Raw genomic sequence first — 12,294 nt, 5'->3', positions numbered from 1 at the left:
GAAGTCAAAAGGGAGGAGGCAGGGGAAGAGGAGGAGAAGGGAAGGGGAGGTCCTAATTTAAACTGCCCAGCACCAATACGAGCCACCTTATAGAGAGGAATTTTGTGTAATTATAACATTAAAACCATATATAGCTTTTTTAACTTGGTTACACTCACCCCCCTAGAATTACACAAAATTTAGAACCATTTGGGGAACAATAATAAACATGGAAAGTCAAACAAGCAGATGCAAAAAAATAAATAAATAAAAAAAATAAACAAGAAAAACATCCAAACCAGCCAGCACCATACCCACTGAAAAACTGGTATGTTCAACAGCTTAGAAGCTACCTAGTTAAAGGTTATGAAGAGACAGAGAATGATCAGCTCTCTAGTCAGTCCACAAATACACAAGGTGCCTTTTACACCCATACAACAGCTGACTATACATGGAACTTAGAAAGAAAAGTGCTTACTCTGTAATCAGCTTAGACCTGAATAACTTTAGGGATAGGTACAGCTACACCAAATATAGCTTCCAGCTGGACCATCGACTCTATCAACCTGCGGACTGGCTTTATAGCTCTGCCAAATCTAGAAGTGAGATGGTCATGGCTTTGATCGGAACAATCTGTTGCTCTGGATAGTCTAGGGCTTGGGCTGGACAAATGGGAAATGTTGTCATGAGGGAGCTCTTCAGTAAGAATGCCCATCCGCGATTCACTGTGGCTCTGAATGTCAAATTCTTCCTCTGCCAGACCAGCGGCTCTGCTCGGTTCTGTAGAGTGCTCCTGAACCCAAGAGAGTGTCCAGCTGTCATCTAGGCTATCAACTGTGGACAAGGCCCTGGCCATGGAAGGTGAAGCTGTTGCATTGGGAAACACTGAATCGTAATCCCGTTCAGAACCCCCTGTACATAGAGATCGGCTTTCCACACTATCATTGACAAAACCAGAGACTTCACTCTGTGTCTTGTCTATGGGAAGAAAGTTGACTGGAAGAAGGAGATTTCTGTGCAGCACTCGTTCGTTTCCATCCCGACCCCGAACTTTGTAAATGTGTAGCGATGGCTTGGAAGACACAATTGTGTAGATACATGGCTCCCACTTGTCAGCAAGCTTGCGTTTCCCTTTGCACCCTTTGTTAGCTACTAGGACTTGGTCACCAACTGACAGAGAGAGACCTTTGACCTTCTTGTTGTATTGCTGGGCCTGGTGATCCTGTTTCGCAGCTGAATTTTTCTGTGCTAACAGCATGGCTGATTGAAGGTCACTCACCAGCGATTTGACATATGTGTGATAATCACAGACCCTCTCATCCTGAAGCACATTCCTAAACATCAGGTCGACAGGAAGTCTCGGCACCCTGCCAAACATCAAATAAAAGGGAGCAAAGCCAGAGGTCTCATGTACAGTACAGTTGTACACAAATGTTAATGTTTGAATCATCTGGGGCCACTTCTGCTTTGATTTTGGGGGCAAGGACCTTAACATGTTCCCCAGCGTCCTATTAAACCTCTCTGTGCCTCCATTACCCATAGGGTGGTAAGGAGAGGTCCTGGATTTCACAACGCCAGCCAACTCCAGAAGCTCAGCGATGAGCTCACTTTCGAAATTTGCTCCCTGGTCAGAATGGATACGTGCTGGGAATCCATATACACAGAAGAAGTTGTCCCAGAGCTTTTTTGCTACCTTCTTAGCTGTTTGATCTTGACAGGGAAAAGCATGTGCTAACTTAGTGAAGTGGTCTGTTAGTACCAAAACATCTACTGATTTGTTGTTGTTGTCTTCAGCCGACCAAAAATCTATACAGACCAGGTCCAGTGGAGCAGTAGTTTTAATGCTCTCCAGTGGGGCTCTAGCTGAAGGTTCTGGAGTCTTGCCGAAAACACACCTCTGACAGGACTTGACATAGTTCCTAATGTCTTTCTCCATGTTACACCAGAAAAAACGCTGTCGGGCAAGAGAAAGTGTACGTGGCTGACCCTGGTGTCCAGCCAGATCATGAATACCAGTCAGGGCATCCTTTTTCAGCGACTCAGGCAAAACAAACTGAAATCTCTTGTGCTTGGTCGCTGGATCTTTGGAAACTCTGTACAGAATGCCATTTATCAGTGTCAGCTTCTCCCAATGTTTTAGTACTTTTAAAGACTCTGGTGTTTCATTGAAGCGCTCACGTCTGGTTGGCCTACGCTTCCTTTCAACATAGAACAGTGCTCTTGCTATTGAAGTGTCTTGTAGTTGATGTGACCTCAGTTCCTCAATGGACCATGTTGGGAAAGTGTCTTGGCTACTAGGAATCAGTTCCTCTACATGGTCAACCATGGAAGCAGCTCTCTGCCTAGGCCCATCATCCCAAGAGTCATGAGATGTGAGGAGACAAGAGACATCATCCTTCGACATAGACACTGACTGCGGATCACAGGCAGGAAGGGTAGCCATCATTTGTGGCTGACATGACAGACGAAAAACTTCCTGAACACATTCGTCCTCCACTTTGCTTGTCTGCTCCACTAGTGCACTGTAAGATTCTGACAAGAGTCTCTCACTTATAGGCTTCACAAAAGGGTCTCGGCTCAGGGCATCAGCCACAATATTCTGTTTACCTGGAACATGCTTGATTTCAAAACTGTATGGAGCGAGTTTGGAAATCCACCGCTGCTCACATGCATCTAACTTTGGTTTGGTCATGATGTAAGTGAGAGGATTGTTGTCTGTCCAAACTGTGAATCTGTGACCTTTGAGCCAGTGACTAAACTTGTCACACACAGACCACTTAAGTGCCAAGAACTCAAGCCTATGCGCTGGATAATTGGCCTGACTTCTACTAAGAGATTTGCTAGCAAAGGCTATTGGCCTAGCTCTGTCTTCTCCATCTGGGACTTGTGATAAAACCGCACCAAGGCCATCAAGAGATGCATCAGTGGAAAGGAGAAAAGGCTTTTCAAAATTGGGGTGGGCCAGTACTACACTGTCTATAAGTGCTTTCTTCAGTCCCCCAAACGCTGCCTCACAAGCTGGTGTCCAATCCTCAGGTTTAAGCTCACGGAAGGTGCCAGGTCTCTTGCAGCCTCTGTCGCCTCTAACTTTCCGCTTTTGGCCAGCAGTTAGGGCAAACAAAGGTTTTGCAATAGATGAACAGCCAGGAATGAAATTCTGGTAGTACAACACCATTCCTAAAAAGGATCTGATCCGTTTCTGAGATGGGGTGATGCTGTCCTCCATCATTAGATCTCTAGTTGTGAAGTCAGAGATGACCTTCACTTTCTCTTGGTCAGCAGACACCCCTTCGCTGTTAATGATATGGCCAAGAAATCGCACAGACTGGCGCAGAAAATGACATTTCTTTGGAGAGAGCTTCAGGTTGTTTGCTCTAAGCCTACTCAGTACCACTTCAAGGCGTTTCAGTGCCTCCTCCTCTGAAGGTGCCATCAAAAGCAAGTCGTCCAAGTAGCACAAAATAGTAGAAAAATTCAGGTCCCCAAAGATGGAGAGCATCATTCTCATAAATGAAGCCGGGCTATTCGAAAGCCCTTGTGGGAGGCGATTGTACTCGTATAATCCTAAGGGCGTGGTAAAAGCGGTGTATTTCCTATCAGCCCCATGAAGAGGGATGTTGTAGAATCCTGATGTTAAATCCATGGTGCTGAAATATGTGTTTCCACCCAGTGCAGCAAGACAGTCTTCTTGATGTGGCAAGGGATGAGCATCTTTAACAGTTTTGGCATTGAGCCAACGAAAATCAGTGCAGATTCGTAGATCCCCATTCTTCTTCCAGACCATGACGAGTGGCGAGGCATATTCACTCACTGATTTGCTAATGATGTTTTTCTCCTCCATCTCACTCAGAACTTCCCTCAACTTGTGGTAGTGAGCAGGTGGAACCCTGCGGTATGGAAGCCTAAAGGGGCGTTCATCAGCCAGATGAATCCGATGTACAAAATCTTTCACCTCACCACAGTCCAGCTTGCCTTTAGAAAACACATCTTGGAATCTCACCAACAGCTCAGCCAGCTTAGCTTTCCATTTTTCTGAAACTTCACATGCATCAATGTCGATATCACCCAATCCACAATCTTTAAGCAGCTGCTTAGTGTCAGGTGATGACATCACTCTTGGAGATACAAGGTTACAATTGTCAGATTGACTTTGAGATAAGCCTTGAGTGACAGGTAGGTCTTCAACAGCAAGACAGTGGGATACGTCGGCTAGCTTGGTGTTGCGCCTCAGTGTAACAGGGCACAGGGATGCATTCATAACTCTCAGCGGCACCCAGCGATCTCCCCACATCGGTGTTATGATTCTTCCAACCAGAACATTCCTGGGACCTGCTCTAGAAGATGTAGGCTCAACTATGACAGTGGCTCCTGGTGAAACAGTAACATTGTTTGGAAGCTTTCCCCACACCAGATGCTCCTTTTGTGGGAGGAGAGTAACTGCTTGTCGTAGTTTTACTGTACCAACTTTGCTTGCCGTCTCTAGGCCTGTCCCCCGTGAAACACAGCTCAGTAACTCAAGCAGCTGCTCACATTCTGGATCTCTGGTTCTGGACGATATCAGTTGCCAGTACTTCTCATCAGACTTCATTGTTTGTATAACTGGTTTGATCACATTTGTACCAATGATGAACTCATCACGCTGGCCGGGAATGACAAGAGCTGGCACAATGAACCTGGCCTGACACACTTCAATGTTCAATTCATATATGCACTTTGGATGAGTAGTTAAACCCCCACAGCCAATGAGCACAATGTTACTGGGTGCTGGCTGTGAGCGAGGAAGAACGCCGGCATTTTTCAGTTTCCGTTCACCCTCTTCACTAATTGTACATGACATAGAACCTGAATCGAGCAGTCCTTTTAATGTAACTTGGCTACTGACTATCACTGGGGTATAGAACAGGTCACTGGCTCCTTCAAGTTTCTGTGAGCCCACAAAAATCGCAGTCTTCTCTGCTGGTAAGAATGCACAGCTGTTAACATAAACTGCCTCAAAGTCTGACTCAATGAGGGTAGCATCAACACTGCCCATGTTTCCCCTCTCACCACATGGGCTAGCTAGTTTAAAGGACTGCTAGAGGTCTGCACATTGCTCACTTGTGGTTTGGCAGTGTTTGGACATTCACTCTTGAAATGGCCAGGCTTTAGGCAGTGGCGACACAGCCGATGAAGTTTACAGTGATCATATGTGGAGTGTTCATGTTTCCCACACACTCTGCACGTCTGCCGTGTTTGTCCCTGGGAGCTATAGGCTTGCTTGTGCTGCTCTTGACATGGAGAGAGTGACGTTGTGCAAAGGGAAAGGACTTTGTCAAGCATACTGACCACCTCTTTAAAGCTAGGCTCAGCTGCTGTAGGGTTAGAAGATGGGGTTGATTGTATAGGTGAAGCACTGCTGTGCTGCAGATGACTAGGGGCTTGGACTGGTTGGTGAGACTCATCCTTTTTGATAACAGCTTGGGTGATGGGTGCAAAACCCATCCTGCGTGTTGTTACTGTTGCCTGTGGAGCATGCACTGTACCTTTTCTCATATCTCTCTGGTGGGCATCCAGTTTCTCTTGTACCTCAGCTGCAGTCCATTTTTCAGCGGACTTGAAAGAAAAAGACAAAGCGAGACCAGGATCTGGGCAGTGAGAGATAAACATCATGACAACTTCAGCACTTGGGTCCTCCACACTTTTACCTCGTCTCCTTAAACACTCATCTGCTACATCTATGGCTTTGTTGAGACGAATCCAATAATCCATAACACCCTCACCAACCATAGGAACAGTGTTATAGAAATCTCTCATTGGCATATTGGAGTATGTTAGCTCACTGAAATGCCTCTTCAGAATGTCGAACACAGAAGTAGGACTGCAGGAGCTTAGCTGTGAGTTGCTGCGCAGAGAAACTTTCACCATATCTCTTGCTTTACCTGTCAGTCTGCTGATAATGAAACTACCAATTTTTTCTTCTTCAAGGTTTACACGGTGGAGATAACTCATCATCATATCCTCCCACTCATGGACTGTAATGCTGTCTGTGCCATCCCCTCGAAAGAAGGGTGGAGGTTTAACATCTGACTGGACGGTTATGTTTAGTTTTGAAGCATCAATGGCAGACTGTGACTGATGGCTGTGATACTGCACTTGGGAATTGCTTTGCTGGTGTATGGTGTGGATACTGGCAGTAATGTTTTCACTTATCTGTTTAGCTAGATTAGCCATGACCTCACTTAAAACTTCAGTGCTAACCACTTGAGGTTGGGTCTGTGGAACTTCATGAGCAACAGGGGTAGAAACTGCTGCTGGGCCTCTATGACAGTCTAACACAAACTGATTAACTGTGTCATCCTGATTTACTATAAAGGTAGGTGCTACTGCTCTGCCCCTCCCATAACCTGGAACTGGCTGACCCCTCCCAAACGTAAGTCTCGTATCATGTGAAACAGGACTGTCACTACTTGCACCATCAAACTGTGACATACTGAACTCTTATTAAACCAATGTGCAAGATGATACACAAAAAGCTATCAACATATGATTGTCTTCACCACTGTAAACAGATGTAGCCTGCTCTGAAACATTGCTTAGTGAATAACCAAGCTATTGATATTAAGAGAACGTCAGATTCTGGTCACTTTAAGAAAAAAAACAACAACACATCACTATATAAATTCTAACTTTCACAAAGTGCTGTTTATACTAATATAAATATAAAACGTGGCTACTCGAATTAACTGCCCTGTTAACACGGAGCATAGGAGAGAGTGTCCGTCACCAGTGCAGATTCACGGGTGCACACGCTCACACACACAGCGCGCGAGCCGGGAGGGGAGGGGGTACGTTGTCTCCGTAGCGGGCGGGGGAAGGAGGCGCGAGGCGAGCGGGAGGAGAAACCCACGGCGACCAAACGAGCGATGGTCTCAGAATCCAGGACGGTCACGGCACCAAGTGTAACCGGTGGATGATGATACCACTGTCACCAACAGACAAAGGGACTCTGCGTTGTTTCGTTGTGTGGCTTTTATTCTGATAACAGAAATAATATAGCTGTTTTAGTGTTGGGCAGCCCGTGCATCACTCTCTCCTCGCTCCTCATACAGACCGAAGTCAAAAGGGCGGAGGCAGGGGCTTAACAAATATAACAATACCACGTAATGTGTATGTAGAAAAAGCAGCACAGGAACAGCAGCTCATGAATGATATATCACAGCTTCTTTACAGACTAGACACTAGCATATAGCAACAACGTCGCCCTACGGTGCTACACAGTGCTAGCATAACCGTAACGCTTATGAAAATATCTCTAACTTGAATAACTTAATACATGAAATAGTCATACCTGATAACAGAAATAATATAGCTGTTTTAGTGTTGGGCAGCCCGTGCATCACTCTCTCCTCGCTCCTCATAGGAAAAGAATATAAAACCAATTAGCTCAGCCGACTGGTATACTGCATAGGCCATGCTGCACGATGCTAGCAATATGTGCAGCAGTATAACTCACTCTAACATTGACCATCAGCAAAATACAATACAATACAAGTGTTGATTATGAGCCCAGGAATATATATATACTTATGTTGAGATATTTATGAACTAAGAAAATTAAGATTAATAAGGATTAACCCTGAGGCACTCAGAGATACCTACCTCCTCATACAGACCGAAGTCAAAAGGGAGGAGGCAGGGGAAGAGGAGGAGAAGGGAAGGGGAGGTCCTAATTTAAACTGCCCAGCACCAATACGAGCCACCTTATAGAGAGGAATTTTGTGTAATTATAACATTAAAACCATATATAGCTTTTTTAACTTGGTTACATACACACAGTCCTAAATTTTCTTTAATCTAGAGTTACTATCAGGTTTGGCTGATATATAGAGCATTGTCATCTGCATCTGTAAGTTAACTTAGTTATAAGCAGACAAGTTAACTTGTCTGCTTATAACTGCCCTGTGGTAACATCTATAATGAAAATAATAGATACCCTTAAATAGAGCATTGTGGAACTCCATATCGGACTTCTGTGTAATTTAGAAATACGGACTGATAGGGTTCGTTTAGATATGATTTGAACCACAATAGGGCTGTTTCTGTGATTCCAACCATGTTCTCTAATCTTTCAAAGAGAATAGTGTTATCTATAGTGTCAAAGGCTAAACTGAGGGCGAGTAGGGCTATGTAGCCTTGATCAGAGGCAAGAAAGAGATCGTTTGTAATCTTCACTTGGGCTGTCTGAATCCAGATTGGAATTTCTCATACATTTCATTTTTACTCTGGTATAAGCAGAGTTGTTGAAGCACAGCATTTTCTAATATCTTGGACAGAAATGTCAGGCTTGAGATGGGTCTGTAATTGACAGTACACCAGGACCAAGATTTAGTTTCTTAATTAAAGGTTTTATAACTGCAAATTAAAGGGATTTGGGTACATGGCCTTAGGTAAGGGATGAATTTACTATTGTTAAAAGAGGTCTGATTATAATTGGGAGTAATTCTGTCAGTATTTTAAAGGGAATTGGGTCGAGTGTACAGGCTGTATTATAGAAAATTTATAAAAAAATATTACTGGTTAAGGTAGTAGGGATCTGGGGTTGAGAATCTGCCTGGCATACCTGACTTAGGTTGTATATTTAACAGTCTAAATTTAAATTTATTTGTGGAAGTTACTGGTACTGGTAAAAATTGATACGTAGGTTTCCTTTTTTCCCCCCCCAAGACTGTTAAAACCAATTTTCTGTTCTCAATATATGCTCGATACTGCAGGGTTTGTTTAAATGTGAGCAAGTGATACTAATATTACTTTTTTAATACAAACAGAGAAAGGGAAGAACAAATGGTTTGAATATAGTAAATCATCACTTACCTGACAGATCTCAGGCAGCACAGGTGTAGCCTTTCTCGGTGGTAGAGGACAGAATGTCAAACCTGCAGTCAGCAGTGGAGCGCGAAGAGTCAGCTGAATGGCTTGCTTCCTCGATCCTGCCGTCTGTTTTCTTCCAAACGGTGTCTGGAATTTAGTGTACTAGAGGTCTTCCAGGCCACAGGTACCGCAGTATTACTCTTTGGGCCCGATATTTAATAGGGTCTTACAATAAAATCTCCAACAATAAGAACACCATCTGGAGTAGTTGCCCTCTCTGCTGGAGCATGCAGAGCCATAGACAATGTTTTTCTTTTTTCTGTCCTAGGGAGAAAAAGGAAATTGCGCAATATGCAGAGGTGGTCAGAGTTAGGGGACCGGTCAATAATAGGTGCCTTTCTCACACTTTTCTACATCTGTTGAAGGAAAAATTAAGAAAAATCTCATTAACTTGTTTACTGTAAATGCAGTGTCTTGTCTGCTAATGATACTGAACATGTATACATGACTCTGTATTTAAAAGTAAAAATTAATTAGAACATTTTTGTGTACGATGTAAGCTAATTACAAAAAATGCTAATGGGTACAATACACACAGTGCAGCATACGGAATGATGAAGCATCTGGTGCTAAGGTAGTGGTATGGGGGCCCAAATGAAAATCTGCTTAGGGCCCCATAAAGTCTTGGGCTGGCCCTGGTCACGCTGATGCTCCCAGTGCCTCTCCATGGCCACCATATTCCTCGAAAGTAAACACAGAAGTTAGTTAGTGAGATAATGTCTTAAAAGCTGTGAGGGAGAAAGGAGGTGTAGTGTGGAGTGGAAGCAACATTTCCTTGTTTCCATACATGTCGAAGAAGCTGGTTGAGAGGAGGAAAACGTTCTGATTGGCGAAACAGCTGCTGCGTGACAAGAAAGTGAGGTTTCCTTTAGTCTTTCCTGCAGCGCTCCAGTTTGCGTGGAAGAGGAGAAACAAAGTTTGACGTCACAACAGAAGCTGTCAAGTTCATCAAGAAGCAAGTTACTGATGAAGAATAAACTATAAAACATCCACTAGCACAAGGAGACTGAGAGGTATGATTGGTCTGGATAGCTTTGTGTAGCTTTTGTTTAGGCTATAACCTAGTAGACGTCTCAGACATTCCACTGACCTAAGTTAAGTTCTCTTCTTTTTTTTCTTCCTTGTTAGTTTTGTGGACATGAATTTAACAAGAAGAGAATCCTCAGCTGGCTACTGGAGACATTTTTCTGTTCATGTTCTCTCCTCTGCTGTGGAGAAAAGATTTTTGTTGGCCTGTTTGGCTATGCTGGTTCTATTTAGAATTACAGGTATCCTAATAATGTTCACTGGTACAAAAGCAGTAGCCTATATTTTGAAATTAGGAAGGTCAGATGGCATGGAACGATTGCTATGCCAATCTTTTATTTCAGTTTTGTTATCTTATCATATGAATGGCAAATAGTGCTAATGTTAATGTTCCTGGAATATTAATAGTTCTTATGGAGTTCTTATTTTGGGGGGGGGGGTTGGGGGTAAATAACACTGTGTAATATCTATGCTCCTAACATGGAGGACCCATCTTTCTTTCATGGAGTTAATAAATTGGGAAATGCCCAAGGACAAAGGCTTTTGGCAGGAGACTTCAATTAGGTCTTAAATGGGATATTAGATAAAAGTAAATAATCAGGTACCTCAACGCCGAAGGATAGAGCTGCCATTCACATGCTGATGGCGGACAATGACCTGATTCAATCCTAGAAACCAGAAATGCACATTTTACTACCACTGCCATAATTCCTACCCAAGACTTGACCTTGATTTTAATCTCCCAGAGTCTAACCAATAATATCACTGATAGCACTATCAACGCTATTTCCCTGTCGGACCATGCACCTGTTTAGCTTTGTGTGAATATACATTCAGACAGGCTTAGAAGAGGTAGATGGAGAATGAAGATTTAGTCTAGATTTAGTCCTGACCCTGGGTGTTAGCATTAAGCTTAGTAACATCAGACCATTATCTAATCTCCTATGAGCTACATCTTAGGCAAAATGTTAATTTGGCCCCTTGCCACTTTTTAAAGCATGCAATAACCCAATGACCACTGTACAGTTTACTGAAAACCTCCCAGACCTACCGACCTTAGCTTACACTCCGTTAGATTAAACATAGCTAGATAGATTAACAAACAGTCTTTAAAATACCCTTCAATTAACCGTAGACAAGGTGGCTCCACCCGCACAGTGGTACAGTGATCAAACTCGTACCTTAAAACAAACAGCGCAGAAACTAGAGCAAAAATGGCGGACGACCCAAGTGTCCCAAGATTCCAGCTTCTTTAACCAGTAATGTTTTTATGGACTATTTTAATAATAAAATAGAAAGCATTAAACAACAAATCCAACACTCCTTATTAAATCAAACATTTGACCTTAAATCAAAATTGCCTGGTACAGCTGCTTTAGAACATAACTTGGTTGTAGAATAAAGGCTGGAAGCCTTCTACCCACTTCCACAGCCAGAACTAAAAAAAGATTTCCTCAGCAAATTGCACAACCTGTACACTTGACCCAATTCCCTCTAAAATACTATACGAAATACTCCCAATTTTAATCAGACCTCTTTTAACAACAGTAAATTCATCCCTTAGCTTAGGGCATGTACCCAAAACCCTTAAATTAGCAGTCATGAAACCTTTAATTAAGAAACCAAATCTCCTAGTCCATCCATGAATAAGAAATTCCTATCTGGATTCAGACCCCATCATAGCACAGAGACAGCCCTAGTGAAGATTACAAAGATCTCTTTCTTCCCTTTGATCAAGGCTATGTATCTTTATTAGCCCTATTAGACCGCAGTGCAGTCTTTGATACAATAGTTCACACTATTCTACTAGAAAGATTAGAGAAAATGGTTGGAATCACAGGAACAGCCCTACCATGGTTCAAATCATATCTAACTGAACACCATCAGTTTATAAAGATAAAAGATTTATCATCAAATTACACAAGTAAGATATGGAGTTCCACAATACTCTATTTTAGGACTGCTATTATTTACATTATACATGTTACCACTGGGCAGTTATAATTTCCATTGCCATTGCAGATGACACACAGCTCTATATATCAGCCCAACATGTTGATACATTTAGATTAAAGAAAATGGAGGACTGTGTAAAGGATATAAAACTCTGGATGTCACATAACTTCTTTCTTCTTAACAGTAACAAAACAAAACTTCTCCTTTTAGGTCCAAAAGACACTAGAAATAAACTATTTTTATTTAGACTTAATGTTAGATCAGCTGATTTTTCCATTATCCCTGGTCCAGCAACTAAAAATCATTTGACTGAATAAAGATTTGAATAAAGTAAACCATCACTTACCTGACTGGTGTGACTGGGTAAGGCCTTGGTGTAGCACCTTCTCAATGTTTCCGGAGAGCACAACAGATTCCAGGCAGCAG

The sequence above is a fragment of the Salminus brasiliensis genome, chromosome 4 (assembly GCF_030463535.1).
Source record: "Salminus brasiliensis chromosome 4, fSalBra1.hap2, whole genome shotgun sequence".
Taxonomy (NCBI): Eukaryota; Metazoa; Chordata; class Actinopteri; order Characiformes; family Bryconidae; genus Salminus; species Salminus brasiliensis.
Note: the sequence above shows the minus strand (reverse complement) of the source record.